This window comes from Oncorhynchus keta, chromosome 19, assembly GCF_023373465.1.
Source record: "Oncorhynchus keta strain PuntledgeMale-10-30-2019 chromosome 19, Oket_V2, whole genome shotgun sequence".
Lineage (NCBI taxonomy): Eukaryota > Metazoa > Chordata > Actinopteri > Salmoniformes > Salmonidae > Oncorhynchus > Oncorhynchus keta.
Genome location: NC_068439.1, coordinates 83,820,030 through 83,838,146, shown reverse-complemented (window position 1 = coordinate 83,838,146; position 18,117 = coordinate 83,820,030). Strand labels below are relative to the sequence as shown.

The 18,117-nt window shown below is 42.8% G+C and overlaps 1 protein-coding gene across 1 annotated transcript in view; it reads left to right on the top strand.

The window, feature by feature from the left end:
- Nucleotides 1–8,157: 8,157 nt before the first annotated feature.
- LOC118378552 (retinitis pigmentosa 1-like 1 protein) overlaps nucleotides 8,158–18,117 on the top strand; it is a 34,312-nt gene continuing 24,352 nt past the window's right edge. Inside the window, exon 1 of the mRNA XM_035765538.2 lies at nucleotides 8,158–8,300. The gene's annotated coding sequence lies outside the window, so the exon portion shown is untranslated. The remainder of the gene's footprint in view (nucleotides 8,301–18,117) is intronic.

The window sequence follows — 18,117 nt, the reverse complement described above, 5'->3', positions numbered from 1 at the left end:
AAACCATTTTGAAACAACTTTGGAAGTAAGCTTGGGGTCATTGTCCATTTGGAAGACCCATTTGCGACCAAGCTTTAACTCCCTGTCTTGAGATGTTGCTTCAGTATATCCACATAATTGTCATTCCTCATTATGCCATCTATTTTGTGAAGTTCACCAGTCCCTCCTGCAGCAAAGCCCCCCCACAACATGATGCTGCAAACCCCTGTGCTACACAGTTGGGATGGTGTATTTCAGCTTGCAAGCCCCTCCTTTGTCCTCCAAACACAACGATGGTCATTATGGCCAAACAGTTTTATTTTTGTTTCATCAGACCAGAGGACATTTCTCCAAAAAGTACGATCTTTGTCCCCATGTGCAGTTGCAAACCGTAGTCTGGCTTTTTTTATGGCGGTTATGGAGCAGTGGCTTCTTCCTTGCTGATCGGCCTTTCAGGTTATGTCGATATACGACTCGTTCTACTGTGGATATAGATACTTTTGTGCCTACTTCCTCCAGCATCTTCACAAGATCCTTTGCTGTTGTTCTGGGATTGATTTGCACTTTTTGCGCAAAAGTGCATTCATCACTAGGAGACGTGTCTCCGTCCTGAGCGGTATGATGGCTGCGTGGTCCCATGGTGTTTATACTTGCGTACTATTGTTTGTAGAGATGAACATGGTCCATTCAGGCATTTGGAAATTTCTCCCAAGAATGAACCAGACTTGTGGAGGTCTGCAATTTTTTTTCTGAGGTCTTGGCTGATTTCTTTTGATTTTCCCATGATGCCAAGCAAAGAGGCACTGAGTTTGAAGGTAGGCCTTGAAAAATACATCCACAGGGACATCATCAATTGACTTGTAGACTAATTGAACACCAATGCCGTCCTTCATGTTGGAAAAACGGGTCTGTACACTTTTAGTTTTGGTTTTTAGCTAAAACGATATCTTGCCCAACTTCCTCGCAAGGGCAACAATGAACCAGCTAAGTTAGCTAGCTAACGTGAACCTACTAGGCTACATCGAGGTTTCATGTTGAACTTCAATCGTCTAAGGCCAGTAGCACAATATGAGAGAAGTGTTCCTGCTGGTTAGGGTTATAGAGAGAGGTGTTCCTGCTGGATAGGGTTATAGAGAGAGGTGTTCCTGCTGGATAGGGTTATAGAGAGAAGTGTTCCTTCAGTTAGGGTTATAGAAAGCCCCCTGTGCTACAGATGGTGTATTTCAGTGTTCCAAACACTGGATAGGGTTATAGGAAAGTGTTTTATTTTTGTTTCATCAGACCAGAGGACATTTCCTGCTAGTTGGGGTTATAGAGCAAACCGTGTCCTGCTAGTTTTATGGCAGTTATAGAGCAGAGGTGTTCCTTGCTGAGTTAGGTTATAGAGAGAGGTGATAGTTAGGGTCATAGAGATAGGTGTTCCTGCTAGTTAGGGTCATAGAAGATGTTCCTGCTGGTTCTGGGATTATTTGTTCCTGCTGGTTAGGGTTATAGGAGAAGTGTTCCTGCTAGTTAGGGTTATAGAGATGGCTGTTCCTGCTGTTTTATAGAGAGAGGTGTTCCTACTATTGTTTGTAGAGAGAGGTGTTCCTGCTAGTTAGGGTTATAGAATGAGAGACTGTTCCTACTAGTTAGGGTCATAGAGATAGGTGTTCCTGCTAGTTAGGGTCATAGAGAGAGGTGTTCCTGCTGGTTAGGGTTATAGAGAGAGGTGTTCCTGCTGGTTAGGGTTATAATTGACTTGTTCTAGTTAGGGTGATAGAGAGAGGTGTTCCTTCATGTTAGATAGAGAACGGTGTCCTTTTAGTTTTGGTTATAGAGAAACGATATGTTCCTGCTGGTTAGGATCATAGAGAGAGGTGTTCCTGCTGGTAAGGGTTATAGAGAGAAGTGTTCCTGCTAGTTAGGGTGATAGAGAGAGGTGTTCCTTAGTTAGGGTTATAGAGAGAGGTGTTCCTGCTAGTTGGGGTTATAGAGAGAGGTGTTCCTGCTAGTTAGGGTTATAGAGAGAGGTGTTCCTGCTGGTTAGGGTTATAGAGATAGGTGTTCCTGCTAGTTAGGGTTATAGAGAGAGGTGTTCCTGCTAGTTAGGGTCATAGAGAGAGATGTTCCTGCTGGTTAGGGTTATAGAGAGAGGTGTTCCTGCTAGTTAGGGTCATAGAGAGAGGTGTTCCTGCTGGTTAGGGTTATAGAGAGAGGTGTTCCTGCTGGTTAGGGTTATAGAGAGAGGTGTTCCTGCTAGTTAGGGTTATAGAGAGAGGTGTTCCTGCTAGTTAGTGTCATAGAGAGAGGTGTTCCTGCTAGTTAGGGATATAGAGAGAGGTGTTCCTGCTAGTTAGGGTCATAGAGAGAGGTGTTCCTGCTAGTTAGGGTTATAGAGAGAGGTGTTCCTGCTGGTTAGGGTCATAGAGAGAGGTGTTCCTGCTGGCTAGGGTTATAGAGAGATGTGTTCCTGCTGTTTAGGGTCATAGAGAGAGGTGTTCCTGCTGGTTAGGTTTATAGAGAGAAGTGTTCCTGCTAGTTAGGGTTATAGAGAGATGTGTTCCTGCTGTTTAGGGTCATAGAGAGAGGTGTTCCTGCTGGTTAGGTTTATAGAGAGAAGTGTTCCTGCTAGTTAGGGTTAAAGAGAGAGGTGTTCCTGCTGGTTAGGTTTATAGAGAGAGGTGTTCCTGCTGGTTAGGGTAACAGTTAAACCTGTCTGCTAGTCACATGTAGGCTGTCTTTTCTCTGTGATGCAACCGCTTGAATGGCAGAGGTTTGTCTACTTATTCAATTAGTTAAATGACTTATTCAGTTAATTCTCGACGTTGGCCTCTTACTGTAGTGGTGAAGTGACATTTGTCTTTGAGTACTGTTAGTTAGATTATAGTTTGCTGACATATCTAATAAGGTAGACAATAATGAAAAACAACAGATTCACTGCTAATGAAGCGTTGATTGAGCTGATTTTAATTATATACCAATTTACAAAAGTCAGGTCATGAAGGAAAGCTTGCTCATTCATTTTTTTAAATCAAGTGTCTATGACAAATCAGGAGGTCGTTTCACTGAACAGACAATTTTCCGCATTGACTGGCATTCATGTTTTAAAGTTGTCGTGTCTTTGGCAATGCCGGATTAAGTGATATGACATGCTATTCTATAAAATCATTTCTCTGTAATTAATATTACCTGGTTAAGCTAATCAGGTAAATGTAATTAACTAGAAAGTCAGGGCACCACAAAATAATGTTTATGGAGCTGTTATCTTCCGAATAAACTCTTAAAGACCTAGTAATCTTTTACATCAATAGCAGTCAATATTTAATCGTCACTTTATTCAGTCTCATCTGAAAGTTGTAAATTCTTGGATATCTTCATGAACCCTGGCTAAGAAGTTGAATCAGCAATCCAAAATGTTTACTCAATACCTAAATAATCACACATAATTACATCTACACGGAATGGATCATACATTGATTAGAAATTATGTCATAAAGGAAAACGTCCCTAGCGGACGGAACAGATATGACGGCTGGTTACACAAAGAAAGGGGGTTGGGTTTTGAATGAAAGAGCGGGAAGACTGAGGAACAAAAGGATGTTGTGTCTCTATCGGGCTTAGGCAGCTATGCTATAGTAAACACAGAACCTTATGCATTCTAAATAACCACCCATATCTTGGGGCGGCAGCGTAGCCTAGTGGTTAGAGCGTTGGACTAGTAACCGGAAGGTTGCGAGTTCAAACCCCAGAGCTGACAAGGTACAAATCTGTCGTTCTGCCCCTGAACAGGCAGTTAACCCACTGTTCCCAGGCCGTCATTGAAAATAAGAATATGTTCTTAACTGACTTGCCTGGTAAAGGTAAAAAAAATATATATATAAATTGGAAAAGGTAAATGCAACAAATATTTACTCTGAGCTGCGCTTCGGTAGATTGGTCATAGTTGTCCAGCTGAAGAATTTCGAGTGGTCAACTGGAGCGTGGTAGAATGGATTGTCCGTCCTCTTCTAGCCCACCTTTACAGCTGCAGTTGCTAACGCAACTTCTTTAGTGAATAAGAGTTCAAAGTTCATTCTATGTTGCCATACTTTAAGCTCATTCTGGCTGGTATAGTTGATTTTCATCCTTTCGGCGTGGTGATCGTCATCTTCACATTGAAATTCTATGATAATTTAATTAGGTTTTTGTCGTTCACCCAGAGCTCATGCTGAGGTTGGCTTAGTTCTGTTGGTGATCTTGTCCTTTTAACGTGGGGACGGCCGTCCTCTCATCCTGGGAAGTAGAATTTTCATCAACAGTTTTTCACAATTCACAATTCACATTTAATCCTAGTAAAAACTCCCTGTTTTAGATCAGTTAGGATCACCACTTTATTTTAAGAATGTGAAATGTCAGAATAATAGTTGCGAGAATTATTTATTTCAGCTTTTATTTCTTTCATCACATTCCTAGCGAGTCAGAAGTTTACATACACTCAATTAGGATTCGGTAGCATTGCCTTTAAATTGTTTCACTTGGGTCATTGCCTTTAAATTGTTTCACTTGGGTCAAACGTTTCGGGTAGCCTTCCACAAGCTTCCCGAAATAAATTGGGTGAATTTTGGCCTATTCCTCCTGACAGAGCTGGTGTAACTGAGTCAGGTTTGTAGGCCTCCTTGCTCGCACACATCTTTTCAATTCTGCCCACAAATGTTCTTTAGGATTGAGGTCAGGGCTTTGTGTTGGCCACTCCAATACCTTGACTTTGTTGTCCTTAAGCCACTTTGGAAGTAAGCTTGTGGTCATTGTACATTTGGAAGACCCATTTTCAGCCAAGCTTTAACTTCCTGACTGATGTCTTGAGATGTTGCTTCAATATATCCACGTCATTGTACTTCCTCGTGATGCCATCTACTTTGTGAAGTGCACCAGTCGATCTTTGTCCCCATGTGCAGTTACAAACCGTAGTCTGGCTTTTTAATGGCGGTTTTGGAGCAGTGGCTTCTTCCTTGCTGAGCGGCCTTTCAGGTTATGTCGATATAGGACTTGTTTCACTTTGGATATAGATACTTTTGTACCAGATTCCTCCAGCATCTTCACAAGGTCCTTTGCTGTTGTTCTGGGATTGATTTGCACTTTCCCCACCAAAGTATGTTCATCTTTAGGAGACAGAATGCGTCTCCTTCCTGAGCGGTAAGATGGCTGCGTGATTCCATGGTGTTAATAATTGCGTGCTATTGTTTGTATAGATGAACGTGGTACCTTCAGGCGTTTGGAAATTGCTCCCAAGGATGAACCAGACTTGTGGGGGTCTACAAGTCTTGGCTGGTTTCTTTTGATGTTCCCATGGTGTCAAGCAAATAGGCACTGAGTTTGAAGGTAGGCCTTGAAATACATCCACAGATACACCTACAATTGACTCAAATTATTTCAGTTAGCCTATCAAAAGCTTCTGAAGCCATGATATTTTCTGGACTTTTCCAAGCTGTTTAAAGGCACAGTCCACTTAGTGTATGTAAACTTCTGACCCACTGTAATCGTGATACAGTGAATTATAAGTGAAATAATCTGTCTGTAAACAGATTGGAAAAAATGACTTGTGTCATGCACAAAGTAGATGTCCTAACCGACTTGCTAAAACTATAGTTTGTTTAACAAAAAATGTGTGGAGTGGTTGAAAAATCTTGTTTTAATGACTCCAACCTCAGTGTATGTAAACTTCCGACTTCCACAGTATTCATTCTAACCCTTTGCATAATCGGAGATGAAGGAATGGAGAAGCCAACCCTGTCTTTTCATCACTATAGGGTAGATGAACATCCATTCATATTTGGACCTGCTTTTACATTCATGTGTCATTAGGAATCAAGAGATTGAGAGCCCATCCCTGTCTCACCATGACTAGAGGTTCTTCCTAAGCACCCCCTTTAGTATCATCGTAATCCTCCCAGTATGGTGTTGTTAATTAAACCCTGTATTTACAATCCCCTGGTCACAGCCTATCAATCCAGCTCCCTGGCAGACAAACCAGGAAGTGACTTGTGTCTATTACTAATCATTTATAGGGAAGTAGTGCGTAATATTATTACTGTGTTATTACCCAGTGTGTTTAGCTTATCTTACTGTTTTCTTGTGATACATATGAAACCTAACTAAAGAGAAATGGGTTTATTATTCCTTCAAGTGGTCCAGTTGATTGTAAATAATTCCACCTAATGTATGGCTCCATGTCCCCACAGCAGGATTGTGATTAGTCTCTATGGCTCCATGTCCCCACAGCAGGATTGTGATTAGTCTCTATGGCTCCATGTCCCCACAGCAGGATTGTGATTAGTCTCTATGGCTCCATGTCCCCACAGCAGGATTGTGATTAGTCTCTAGGGCTCCATGTCCCCACAGCAGGATTGTGATTAGTCTCTATGGCTCCATGTCCCCACAGCAGGATTGTGATTAGTCTCTATGGCTCCATGTCCCCACAGCAGGATTGTGATTAGTCTCTAGGGCTCCATGTCCCCACAGCAGGATTGTGATTAGTCTCTAGGGCTCCATGTCCCCACAGCAGGATTGTGATTAGTCTCTAGGGCTCCATGTCCCCACAGCAGGATTGTGATTAGTCTCTATGGCTCCATGTCCCCACAGCAGGATTGTGATTAGTCTCTATGGCTCCATGTCCCCACAGCAGGATTGTGATTAGTCTCTATGGCTCCATGTCCCCACAGCAGGATTGTGATTAGTCTCTAGGGCTCCATGTCCCCACAGCCGGATTGTGATTAGTCTCTAGGGCTCCATGTCCCCACAGCCGGATTGTGATTAGTCTCTATGGCTCCTGCAGACCTTTTCCTTTTTGTACCTGTTGAAGTCAGCAATTAAAAACAAAGGAAATCTCTCTGGATTAACTATGAAATCTCTCTGAAGTCTCTCTGGATGAACTCTGAGGTCTCTCTGAAGTCTCTATGAAGTCTCTCTGAAGTCTCTCTGGAGTCTCTCTGGAGTCTCTCTGAAGTCTCTCTGGATTAACTCTGAAGTATCTCTGAAGTCTCTCTGGAGTCTCTCTGAAGTCTCTCTGAAGTCTCTATGGATTAACTATGAAGTCTCTCTGAAGTCTCTCTGGATTAACTCTGGAGTCTCTCTGAAGTCTCTCTGAAATCTCTCTGGATTAACTCTGATGTCTCTATGAAGTCTCTCTGGATTAACTCTGGAGTCTCTCTGGAGTCTCTCTGAAGCCTCTCTGAAGGATCTCTGAAGTCTCTCTGGAGTCTCTCTGAAGCCTCTCTGAAGTCTCTCTGAAGTCACTCTGAAGTCTCTATGAAGTCTCTCTGGATTAACTCTGAAGTCACTCTGAAGTCTCTCTGAAGTCTCTCTGAAGGATCTCTGAAGTCACTCTGAAGTCACTCTGAAGTCACTCTGAAGTCTCTCTGAAGTCTCTCTGAAGTCTCTCTGAAGAGGACCTTATTTACATTTCACTGCCACTGCAGCTCATTCTCGACTCCAGTCCAGATTTCTGATGTTGGTCATCTAGACAGGGTAGGCTAAGGGCGAATGATAAAGCCTACTGCCTCATTGTGAACGCGGTGTTCTGTTGAAAACGTCTAAGTTTGCCATCCCTGGCTTTATGCAAAGGTGAAGTGTGGTCATTTGTCTTCCCAAAGCCTTAGCAGGATTTGGTAGCGATCGGGAGGTAAGATATAATAAGGTATATATATATATAGGTAAGAGATTAGAGAGGGTTTTACATTATGTCATTCACCTGCTATCACATGATGACCAGATTAGCAGGTAACGGTAAGGGGGGAGAAAGAGAGGGAGAAGGAGAGAGAGAGAGAGAGAGAGAGAGAGAGAGAGAGAGAGAGAGAGAGAGAGAGAGAGAGAGAGAGAGAGAGAGAGAGGGAGAGAGAGAGAGAGAGAGAGAGAGAGAGAGAGAGAGAGAGAGAGAGAGAGAGAGAGAGAGAGAGAGAGAGAGAGAGAAAGAGAGAGAGAGAGAGAGAGAGAGAGAGAGAGAGAGAGAGAGAGAGAGAGAGAGAGAGAGAGTGGAGGGGAAGAGATAGAGACCCGATTAGCAGGTAATGACAAGAAAAGGCCTTACAGGGACGGAGGAGAGAGAGAGAGGGATAGAGGGAGTGAGAGAGGGAGGGATAGAGGGAGTGAGAGAGGGAGAGATCCGATTAGCAGGTAGCAGCCAGGAGAGGCCTCAGAGGGAGGTCCTCCAACCAAGACTTCCTTCTGTCCTCTGATCACTTGTTTGCTCGTTAATTTGGTCACAGTGTGTATTGGGGAGAGTATGGCTGAAGCCTGATTTGGATTTTCAAGCAGTTTGTTTTCTCTTTTCTGCTCGGATTGGGATCATGATTGCTGTCGAAAGCGTGAGTATTATCATTTGTGTTGCACCTTCAGTGGTGATACATAGGCCCAGATTTACTCAGCGTAAGGGCCTTAGACATTGAGAACGGAACAAAAAGCTAATATAGAAGGAAAGAGTAAGACATTAGGTACATGCAGAAGATCGGTGTAAATGCTAAGTAAATCTGGACCGAAGGCTATCTAGCTTCCACCTTATGAAAACACTTTTAGTACCCGTAAATCTGTGTCTAAGTCTATACAGGTTGCACACAGAGGTTACCTGTTATCTGCAAGACAGCAAAGGTTAAGCTTGTTGGTGATAATAAACCATAAAGGTTGAGTCCTTAGTGGGAACTCTTGGTGTTGCTATCAAAAGCAAAACTTCTAAAGAGAGACAACACTTTGAAGTTGGCAAAACATTTTGGTTAAAATGAGCACTGTAAATATATATATATATATATATATATATATATATAAATAAACCTACGTCTGTCAAATGAACAGAAAATAATTAATGAAACCAATTCCTTTTTTTTTTTTCACTGTTTCCTAATTCTTTTTTTCTTGATCAATAGTCGGGGCGGCAGGCTAGCCTAGTGGTTAGAGCGTTGGACTAGTAACCGAAAGGTTGCAAGTTCGAATCCCCGAGCTGACAAGGTACAAAATCTGTTGTTCTGCCCCTGAACACACTGTTCCCAGGCTGTCATTGAAAATAATAATTTGTTCTTAACTGCCTGGTTAAATAAAGGTAAAATAAAAGAATAATCACCACAGATGGTCATTGCTGACAACGTCTGTCTACTGTTCTCTCTGGATGTTGTGTGTGTCTCTTTATTAGTGTTTGTCTGACTGCATCTTCAAGGCCTCTTGTGCATCGTGTCAGTGTACGGCCCATTTAATAAGAGCTGAGCACAGTGACTAAAACCTCCCAGTACTGATGTTGTTTTGGAAAACAAGACGGTGTTGTCGTTTGTGTCGGTATTTGTTGACACCGTGGATGGTGCCCGTTATCAGAAGCAGATATCAGGAAAGACCCGTGGCGAACTAGAAAACGTCATGCTGTCTTCATTCAGGAAAGACCCGTGGCGAACTTTGGGCTACGTCCCAAACAGCACTCTATTCTCTATATAGCTCACTACCATTGACCAAAGCCCTCATCATCATTGTTCGTCTGGAGAACAGTCGACCAGCCCTACAGGCTCTAGTCTAAAGTAGTGCACTATATAGGGAATAGGGCTCTGGTCTAAAGTAGTGCACTATATAGGGAATAGGGCTCTGGTCTAAAGTAGTGCACTATATAGGGAATAGGGCCCTGGTCTATAGTAGTGCACTATATAGGGAATAGGGTGCCGTTTGGGTCACAAACTACAATAGATTAGGCCGTCTTCATTCCTGATACCAGCCGGTTCGAAGGATGTGGTTTGTAGTCTCCTCATCTCACTCATCTGGGCTCCTTGATCGTCAGCCATGACACCTCGGGACAGATTAGGTCATGTGGGATTCTTATGGTTTGTTTTCACCGTCTTTATTTACGAGATAAATCGAAGTGAAGGAAAAGACAAGGCTTTTTTTTTTTTAAATTTTACCCATCAACCCCAAGAGCAGGAGTAGCTGCTAACAAGGCAATGTCTGATTATACTTCATTTGATTTACCAGTGTAGCACTTTTGCAAATACATTTGTTTTTGTATTAGGGGTTACCATGGTGACGCAACGGTAGCCATTTTGAATTGAATCTTGAATACACAACGTGTATCTAAATGTCTCGGCAGCCACAGAGAAATGTGATTTAATGCTCCAGGTGTATTGAAAGCCGATCCAGGAGATGGTAGTGATGGGGAGGAAAGTGCCTTTGTAAAGTATTCAGCCGATCCAGGAGATGGTAGTGGTGGGGAGGAAAGTGCCTTTGTAAAGTATTCAGCCGATCCAGGAGATGGTAGTGATGGGGAGGAAAGTGCCTTTGTAAAGTATTCAGCCGATCCAGGAGATGGTAGTGATGGGGAGGAAAGTGCCTTTGTAAAGTATTCAGCCGATCCAGGAGATGGTAGTGATGGGGAGGAAAGTGCCTTTGTAAAGTATTCAGACGATCCAGGAGATGGTAGTGATGGGGAGGAAAGTGCCTTTGTAAAGTATTCAGCCGATCCAGGAGATGGTAGTGATGGGGAGGAAAGTGCTTTTGTAAAGTATTCAGACGATCCAGGAGATGGTAGTGATGGGGAGGAAAGTGCCTTTGTAAAGTATTCAGCCGATCCAGGAGATGGTAGTGATGGAGAGGAAAGTGCCTTTGTAAAGTATTCAGCCGATCCAGGAGATGGTAGTGATGGAGAGGAAAGTGCCTTTGTAAAGTATTCAGCCGATCCAGGAGATGGTAGTGATGGGGAGGAAAGTGCCTTTGTAAAGTATTCAGCCGATCCAGGAGATGGTAGTGATGGGGAGGAAAGTGTCTTTGTAAAGTATTCAGCCGATCCAGGAGATGGTAGTGATGGGGAGGAAAGTGCCTTTGTAAAGTATTCAGCCGATCCAGGAGATGGTAGTGATGGGGAGGAAAGTGCCTTTGTAAAGTATTCAGCCGATCCAGGAGATGGTAGTGATGGGGAGGAAAGTGCCTTTGTAAAGTATTCAGCCGATCCAGGAGATGGTAGTGATGGGGAGGAAAGTGCCTTTGTAAAGTATTCAGCCGATCCAGGAGATGGTAGTGATGGGGAGGAAAGTGCCTTTGTAAAGTATTCAGCCGATCCAGGAGATGGTAGTGATGGAGAGGAAAGTGCCTTTGTAAAGTATTCAGCCGATCCAGGAGATGGTAGTGATGGGGAGGAAAGTGCCTTTGTAAAGTATTCAGCCGATCCAGGAGATGGTAGTGATGGGGAGGAAAGTGCCTTTGTAAAGTATTCAGCCGATCCAGGAGATGGTAGTGATGGGGAGGAAAGTGCCTTTGTAAAGTATTCAGCCGATCCAGGAGATGGTAGTGATGGGGAGGAAAGTGCCTTTGTAAAGTATTCAGCCGATCCAGGAGATGGTAGTGATGGGGAGGAAAGTGCCTTTGTAAAGTATTCAGCCGATCCAGGAGATGGTAGTGATGGGGAGGAAAGTGCCTTTGTAAAGTATTCAGCCGATCCAGGAGATGGTAGTGATGGGGAGGAAAGTGCCTTTGTAAAGTATTCAGCCGATCCAGGAGATGGTAGTGATGGGGAGGAAAGTGCCTTTGTAAAGTATTCAGCCGATCCAGGAGATGGTAGTGGTGGGGAGGAAAGTGCCTTTGTAAAGTATTCAGACCCTTTGAGTTTTCTACACATTGTGTTATATTATGATTATGATTATTATGATTTATTTATTATTATTAGGTCACAGCCTTATTCTAAAATGGATGAAATGTGGTTGTTTTTTTTCTCATTGATCTACACACAGTATCCCATAATGAAAAATCAACAACAGGTTTATACGGTTTTTTTTTTGTTGCTAATTCATACAAAATAAATGTACATTTTTCAGACTCTTTTCTCAGTACTTTGTTGAAGCACCTTTGGCAGCGATTACAGTTTCAAGTCTTCTTGGGTAGGAACACTTGTATTTGGGGAGTTTCTCCCATTCCTCTCCTCTCCCAGCCAGATCCGGGATCTGGCTGGGCCACTCAAGGACATTCAGAGAGTTGTCCTAAAGCCACTCCTGTGTTGTCTTGGCTGTGTGCTTAGGGTTGTTGTCCTGTTGGAAGGGGAACTTTCACCCCAGTCTGAGGTCCTGAGTGCTCTGGAGCAGGTTTTCATCAAGGATCTCTCTGTACTTTGCTCCGTTCATCTTTACCTCGATCCTGACTAGTCTCCCAGTCCCTGCCGCTGAAACCCCCCAGCATGATGCTGCCACCACCATGCTTCACCGTAGGGATGGTGCCAGGTTTCCTCCAGACGTGACGCTTGGCATTCAGGCCAAAGAGTTCAAACTTAGTTTCATCAGACCAGAGACTCTTGTTTCTCATGGTCTGAAAGTCCTTTAGATGCCTTTTGGCAAACTCCAAGAGGGCTGTCGTGTGCCTTTTACTGAGGAGTGGCTTCCGTCTGACCACTGATAAAGGTGCTCTCATCTCCACAGAGAAAGTCTGGAGCTCTCTCAGAGTGACCATCGGGTATTTGGTCACCTCCCACAGCCTTTCTCCCCCGATTATTTTGGACAATATTTCATCAATTCTTTGACCCCCCAAAGAAAATATAAAATAGTGTGCAATCATGTTATCATCACTTTTATTTCCATGACTAAATTGTATTTAAAAACACATTTTTTTCATGCCCTATATTGTATCTCTGCAGCAGACATAGGGCACTATTTTTGTTAAATAAAATTGCAGCATTGAATCACAATACACATAGAATCATGAGAATCACAATACATATGGAATCGTGAGAATCACAATACATATAGAATCGTGAGAATCACAATACATATAGAATCGTGAGAATCACAATACATATAGAATCGTGAGAATCACAATACATATAGAATCAGCAACAAAGTATGGTGATAATGTTATATGGTGATAATGTTGTATGGCGATAATGTTGTATGGTGATAATGTTGTATGGTGATAATGTTGTATGGTGATAATGTTGTATGGCGCTAATGTTATATGGTGATAATTTTGTATGGTGATAATGTTGTATGGCGCTAATGTTATATGGTGATAATTTTGTATGGTGATAATGTTGTATGGCGATAATGTTGTATGGTGATAATGTTGTATGGTGATAATGTTATATGGTGATCATGTTATATGGTGATAATGCTATATGGTGATAATGTTGTATGGCGCTAATGTTGTATGGTGATAATGTTGTATGGCGATAATGTTGTATGGCGATAATGTTGTATGGTGATAATGTTGTATGGTGATAATGTTATATGGTGATAATGCTATATGGTGATAATGTTATATGGTGATAATGCTATATGGTGATAATGTTATATGGTGATAATGTTGTATGGTGATAATGTTGTATGGTGATAATGTTATATGGTGATAATGCTATATGGTGATAATGTTATATGGTGATAATGTTGTATGGTGATAATGTTGTATGGTGATAATGTTGTATGGTGATAATGTTGTATGGCGCTAATGTTATATGGTGATAATTTTGTATGGTGATAATGTTGTATGGCGATAATGTTGTATGGTGATAATGTTGTATGGTGATAATGTTGTATGGTGATAATGTTGTATGGCGCTAATGTTATATGGTGATAATTTTGTATGGTGATAATGTTGTATGGCGATAATGTTGTATGGTGATAATGTTGTATGGTGATAATGTTATATGGTGATCATGTTATATGGTGATAATGCTATATGGTGATAATGTTATATGGCGATAATGTTGTATGGTGATAATGTTGCATGGTGAGGTCTCTGGCAGTTCTAGGTGATAGTGTTGAATATATCTATACCCTGAAATCACCCACTCTGGCTTTTCGCCTGCTTTGATTTTACAGGAACATCTTGTGATATTATGAAAAGACATTACCTCTGCAGAAACCAGATTATTTACAAAGACATGCTGAGATTGTCTGAGGTTTAAACATGGACATTATCACTGCAGAAACCAGAGTATTTACAAAGACATGCTGAGATTGTTTAAGGTTTAAACATCCAGACTCCAGTCTGATGCTAAAGAGGGACATTACCACTCCAGTCTGATGCTAATGATGGACATTACCACTCCAGTCTGATGCTAATGATGGACATTACCACTCCAGTCTGATGCTAATGATGGACATTACCACTCCAGTCTGATGCTAATGATGGACATTACCACTCCAGTCTGATGCTAATGATGGACATTACCACTCCAGTCTGATGCTAATGATGGACATTACCACTCCAGTCTGATGCTGATGAGGGACATTACCACTCCAGTCTGATGCTAATGAGGGACATTACCACTCCAGTCTGATGCTAATGAGGGACATTACCACTCCAGTCTGATGTTAATGAGGGACATTACCACTCCAGTCTGATGCTAATGATGGACATTACCACTCCAGTCTGATGCTAGTGATGGACATTACCACTCCAGTCTGATGCTAATGATGGACATTACCACTCCAGTCTGATGCTAATGATGGACATTACCACTCCAGTCTGATGTTAATGAGGGACATTACCACTCCAGTCTGATGCTAATGAGGGACATTACCACTCCAGTCTGATGCTAATGAGGGACATTACCACTCCAGTCTGATGCTAATGATGGACATTACCACTCCAGTCTGATGTTAATGATGGACATTACCACTCCAGTCTGATGTTAATGATGGACATTACCACTCCAGTCTGATGCTAATGAGGGACATTACCACTCCAGTCTGATGCTAATGATGGACATTACCACTCCAGTCTGATGTTAATGATGGACATTACCACTCCAGTCTGATGCTAATGAGGGACATTACCACTCCAGTCTGATGCTAATGAGGGACATTACCACTCCAGTCTGATGCTAGTGATGGACATTACCACTCCAGTTTGATGCTGATGAGAGACATTACCACTCCAGTCTGATGCTAATGAGGTACATTACCACTCCAGTCTGATGTTAATGAGGGACATTACCACTCCAGTCTGATGCTGATGAGGGGCATTACCACTCCAGTCTGATGCTAATGAGGGACATTACCACTCCAGTCTGATGCTAATGAGGGACATTACCACTCCAGTCTGATGCTAATGAGGGACATTACCACTCCAGTCTGATGCTAATGATGGACATTACCACTCCAGTCTGATGCTAATGAGGGACATTACCACTCCAGTCTGATGCTAATGAGGGACATTACCACTCCAGTCTGATGCTAATGAGGTACATTACCACTCCAGTCTGATGTTAATGAGGGACATTACCACTCCAGTCTGATGCTGATGAGGGGCATTACCACTCCAGTCTGATGTTAATGAGGGACATTACCACTCCAGTCTGATGCTAGTGATGGACATTACCACTCCAGTCTGATGCTAATGAGGGACATTACCACTCCAGTCTGATGCTAATGAGGGACATTACCACTCCAGTCTGATGCTAATGAGGGACATTACCACTCCAGTCTGATGCTAATGATGGACATTACCACTCCAGTCTGATGTTAATGAGGGACATTACCACTCCAGTCTGATGCTAATGAGGGACATTACCACTCCAGTCTGATGCTAATGAGGGACATTACCACTCCAGTCTGATGTTAATGAGGGACATTACCACTCCAGTCTGATGTTAATGAGGGACATTACCACTCCAGTCTGATGCTAATGGTGGACATTACCACTCCAGTCTGATGCTAGTGATGGACATTACCACTCCAGTCTGATGCTAATGATGGACATTACCACTCCAGTCTGATGCTAATGATGGACATTACCACTCCAGTCTGATGTTAATGAGGGACATTACCACTCCAGTCTGATGCTAATGAGGGACATTACCACTCCAGTCTGATGCTAATGAGGGACATTACCACTCCAGTCTGATGCTAATGATGGACATTACCACTCCAGTCTGATGTTAATGATGGACATTACCACTCCAGTCTGATGTTAATGATGGACATTACCACTCCAGTCTGATGCTAATGAGGGACATTACCACTCCAGTCTGATGCTAATGATGGACATTACCACTCCAGTCTGATGTTAATGATGGACATTACCACTCCAGTCTGATGCTAATGAGGGACATTACCACTCCAGTCTGATGCTAATGAGGGACATTACCACTCCAGTCTGATGCTAGTGATGGACATTACCACTCCAGTTTGATGCTGATGAGAGACATTACCACTCCAGTCTGATGCTAATGAGGGACATTACCACTCCAGTCTGATGCTAATGAGGGACATTACCACTCCAGTCTGATGTTAATGATGGACATTACCACTCCAGTCTGATGCTAATGAGGGACATTACCACTCCAGTCTGATTCTAATGAGAGACATTACCACTCCAGTCTGATGCTAATGAGGGACATTACCACTCCAGTCTGATGCTAATGAGGTACATTACCACTCCAGTCTGATGTTAATGAGGGACATTACCACTCCAGTCTGATGCTGATGAGGGGCATTACCACTCCAGTCTGATGTTAATGAGGGACATTACCACTCCAGTCTGATGCTAGTGATGGACATTACCACTCCAGTCTGATGCTAATGAGGGACATTACCACTCCAGTCTGATGCTAATGAGGTACATTACCACTCCAGTCTGATGTTAATGAGGGACATTACCACTCCAGTCTGATGCTAATGATGGACATTACCACTCCAGTCTGATGCTAATGATGGACATTACCACTCCAGTCTGATGCTAATGAGGGACATTACCACTCCAGTCTGATGCTAATGAGGGACATTACCACTCCAGTCTGATGCTAATGAGGACATTACCACTCCAGTCTGATGCTAATGAGGACATTACCACTCCAGTCTGATGCTAATGAGGGACATTACCACTCCAGTCTGATGCTAATGAGGGACATTACCACTCCAGTCTGATGCTAATGAGGGACATTACCACTCCAGTCTGATGCTAGTGATGGACATTACCACTCCAGTCTGATGCTAATGAGGGACATTACCACTCCAGTCTGATGCTAGTGAGGGACATTACCACTCCAGTCTGATGCTAATGAGGGACATTACCACTCCAGTCTGATGCTAATGAGGGACATTACCACTCCAGTCTGATGCTAATGAGGGACATTACCACTCCAGTCTGATGCTAATGAGGGACATTACCACTCCAGTCTGATGCTAATGATGGACATTACCACTCCAGTCTGATGCTAATGATGGACATTACCACTCCAGTCTGATGCTAATGAGGGACATTACCACTCCAGTCTGATGCTAGTGAGGGACATTACCACTCCAGTCTGATGCTAATGAGGGACATTACCACTCCAGTCTGATGCTAATGATGGACATTACCACTCCAGTCTGATGCTAATGAGGGACATTACCACTCCAGTCTGATGCTAATGAGGGACATTACCACTCCAGTCTGATGCTAATGGTGGACATTACCACTCCAGTCTGATGTTAATGAGGGACATTACCACTCCAGTCTGATGCTAGTGATGGACATTACCACTCCAGAAACGAGATCATTTATCCAACCTCTCCTTGAGGATCCCTTGCAGACCCCCAAACATTTAGCAGTTATAAACCTGAATTAGCTCATCTGATTCTCCTTTAGCCTAACGGACAAGGTTGGTTTTCAGACAGACGACAGTGTTGGTAAGACACTGGTTGATCTTTTGGCTCTTCACTATACAGGAAATAACCTGAATGATTTCTGCAGGAGAGAACCATTCTGTCTCTTCACTATACTGAATGTGTTCTGTAGGAGAGAACCATTCTGTCTCTTCACTATACTGAATGTGTTCTGTAGGAGAGAACCATTCTGTCTCTTCACTATACTGAATGTGTTCTGTAGGAGAGAACCATTCTGTCTCTTCACTATACTGAATGTGTTCTGTAGGAGAGAACCATTCTGTCTCTTCACTATACTGAATGTGTTCTGTAGGAGAGAACCATTCTGTCTCTTCACTATACTGAATGTGTTCTGTAGGAGAGAACCATTCTGTCTCTTCACTATACTGAATGTGTTCTGCAGCAGAGAACCATTCTGTCTCTTCACTATACTGAATGCGTTCTAACCCTAACCCTAACCCTAACCCTAACCCTAACCGTTAACCTAACCCTAACCCTAACCGTTAACCTAACCCTAACCCTAACCCTAACCCTAACCGTTAACCTAACTCTAACTCCTAACCCTAACCCTAACCCTAACCCTAACCCTAAC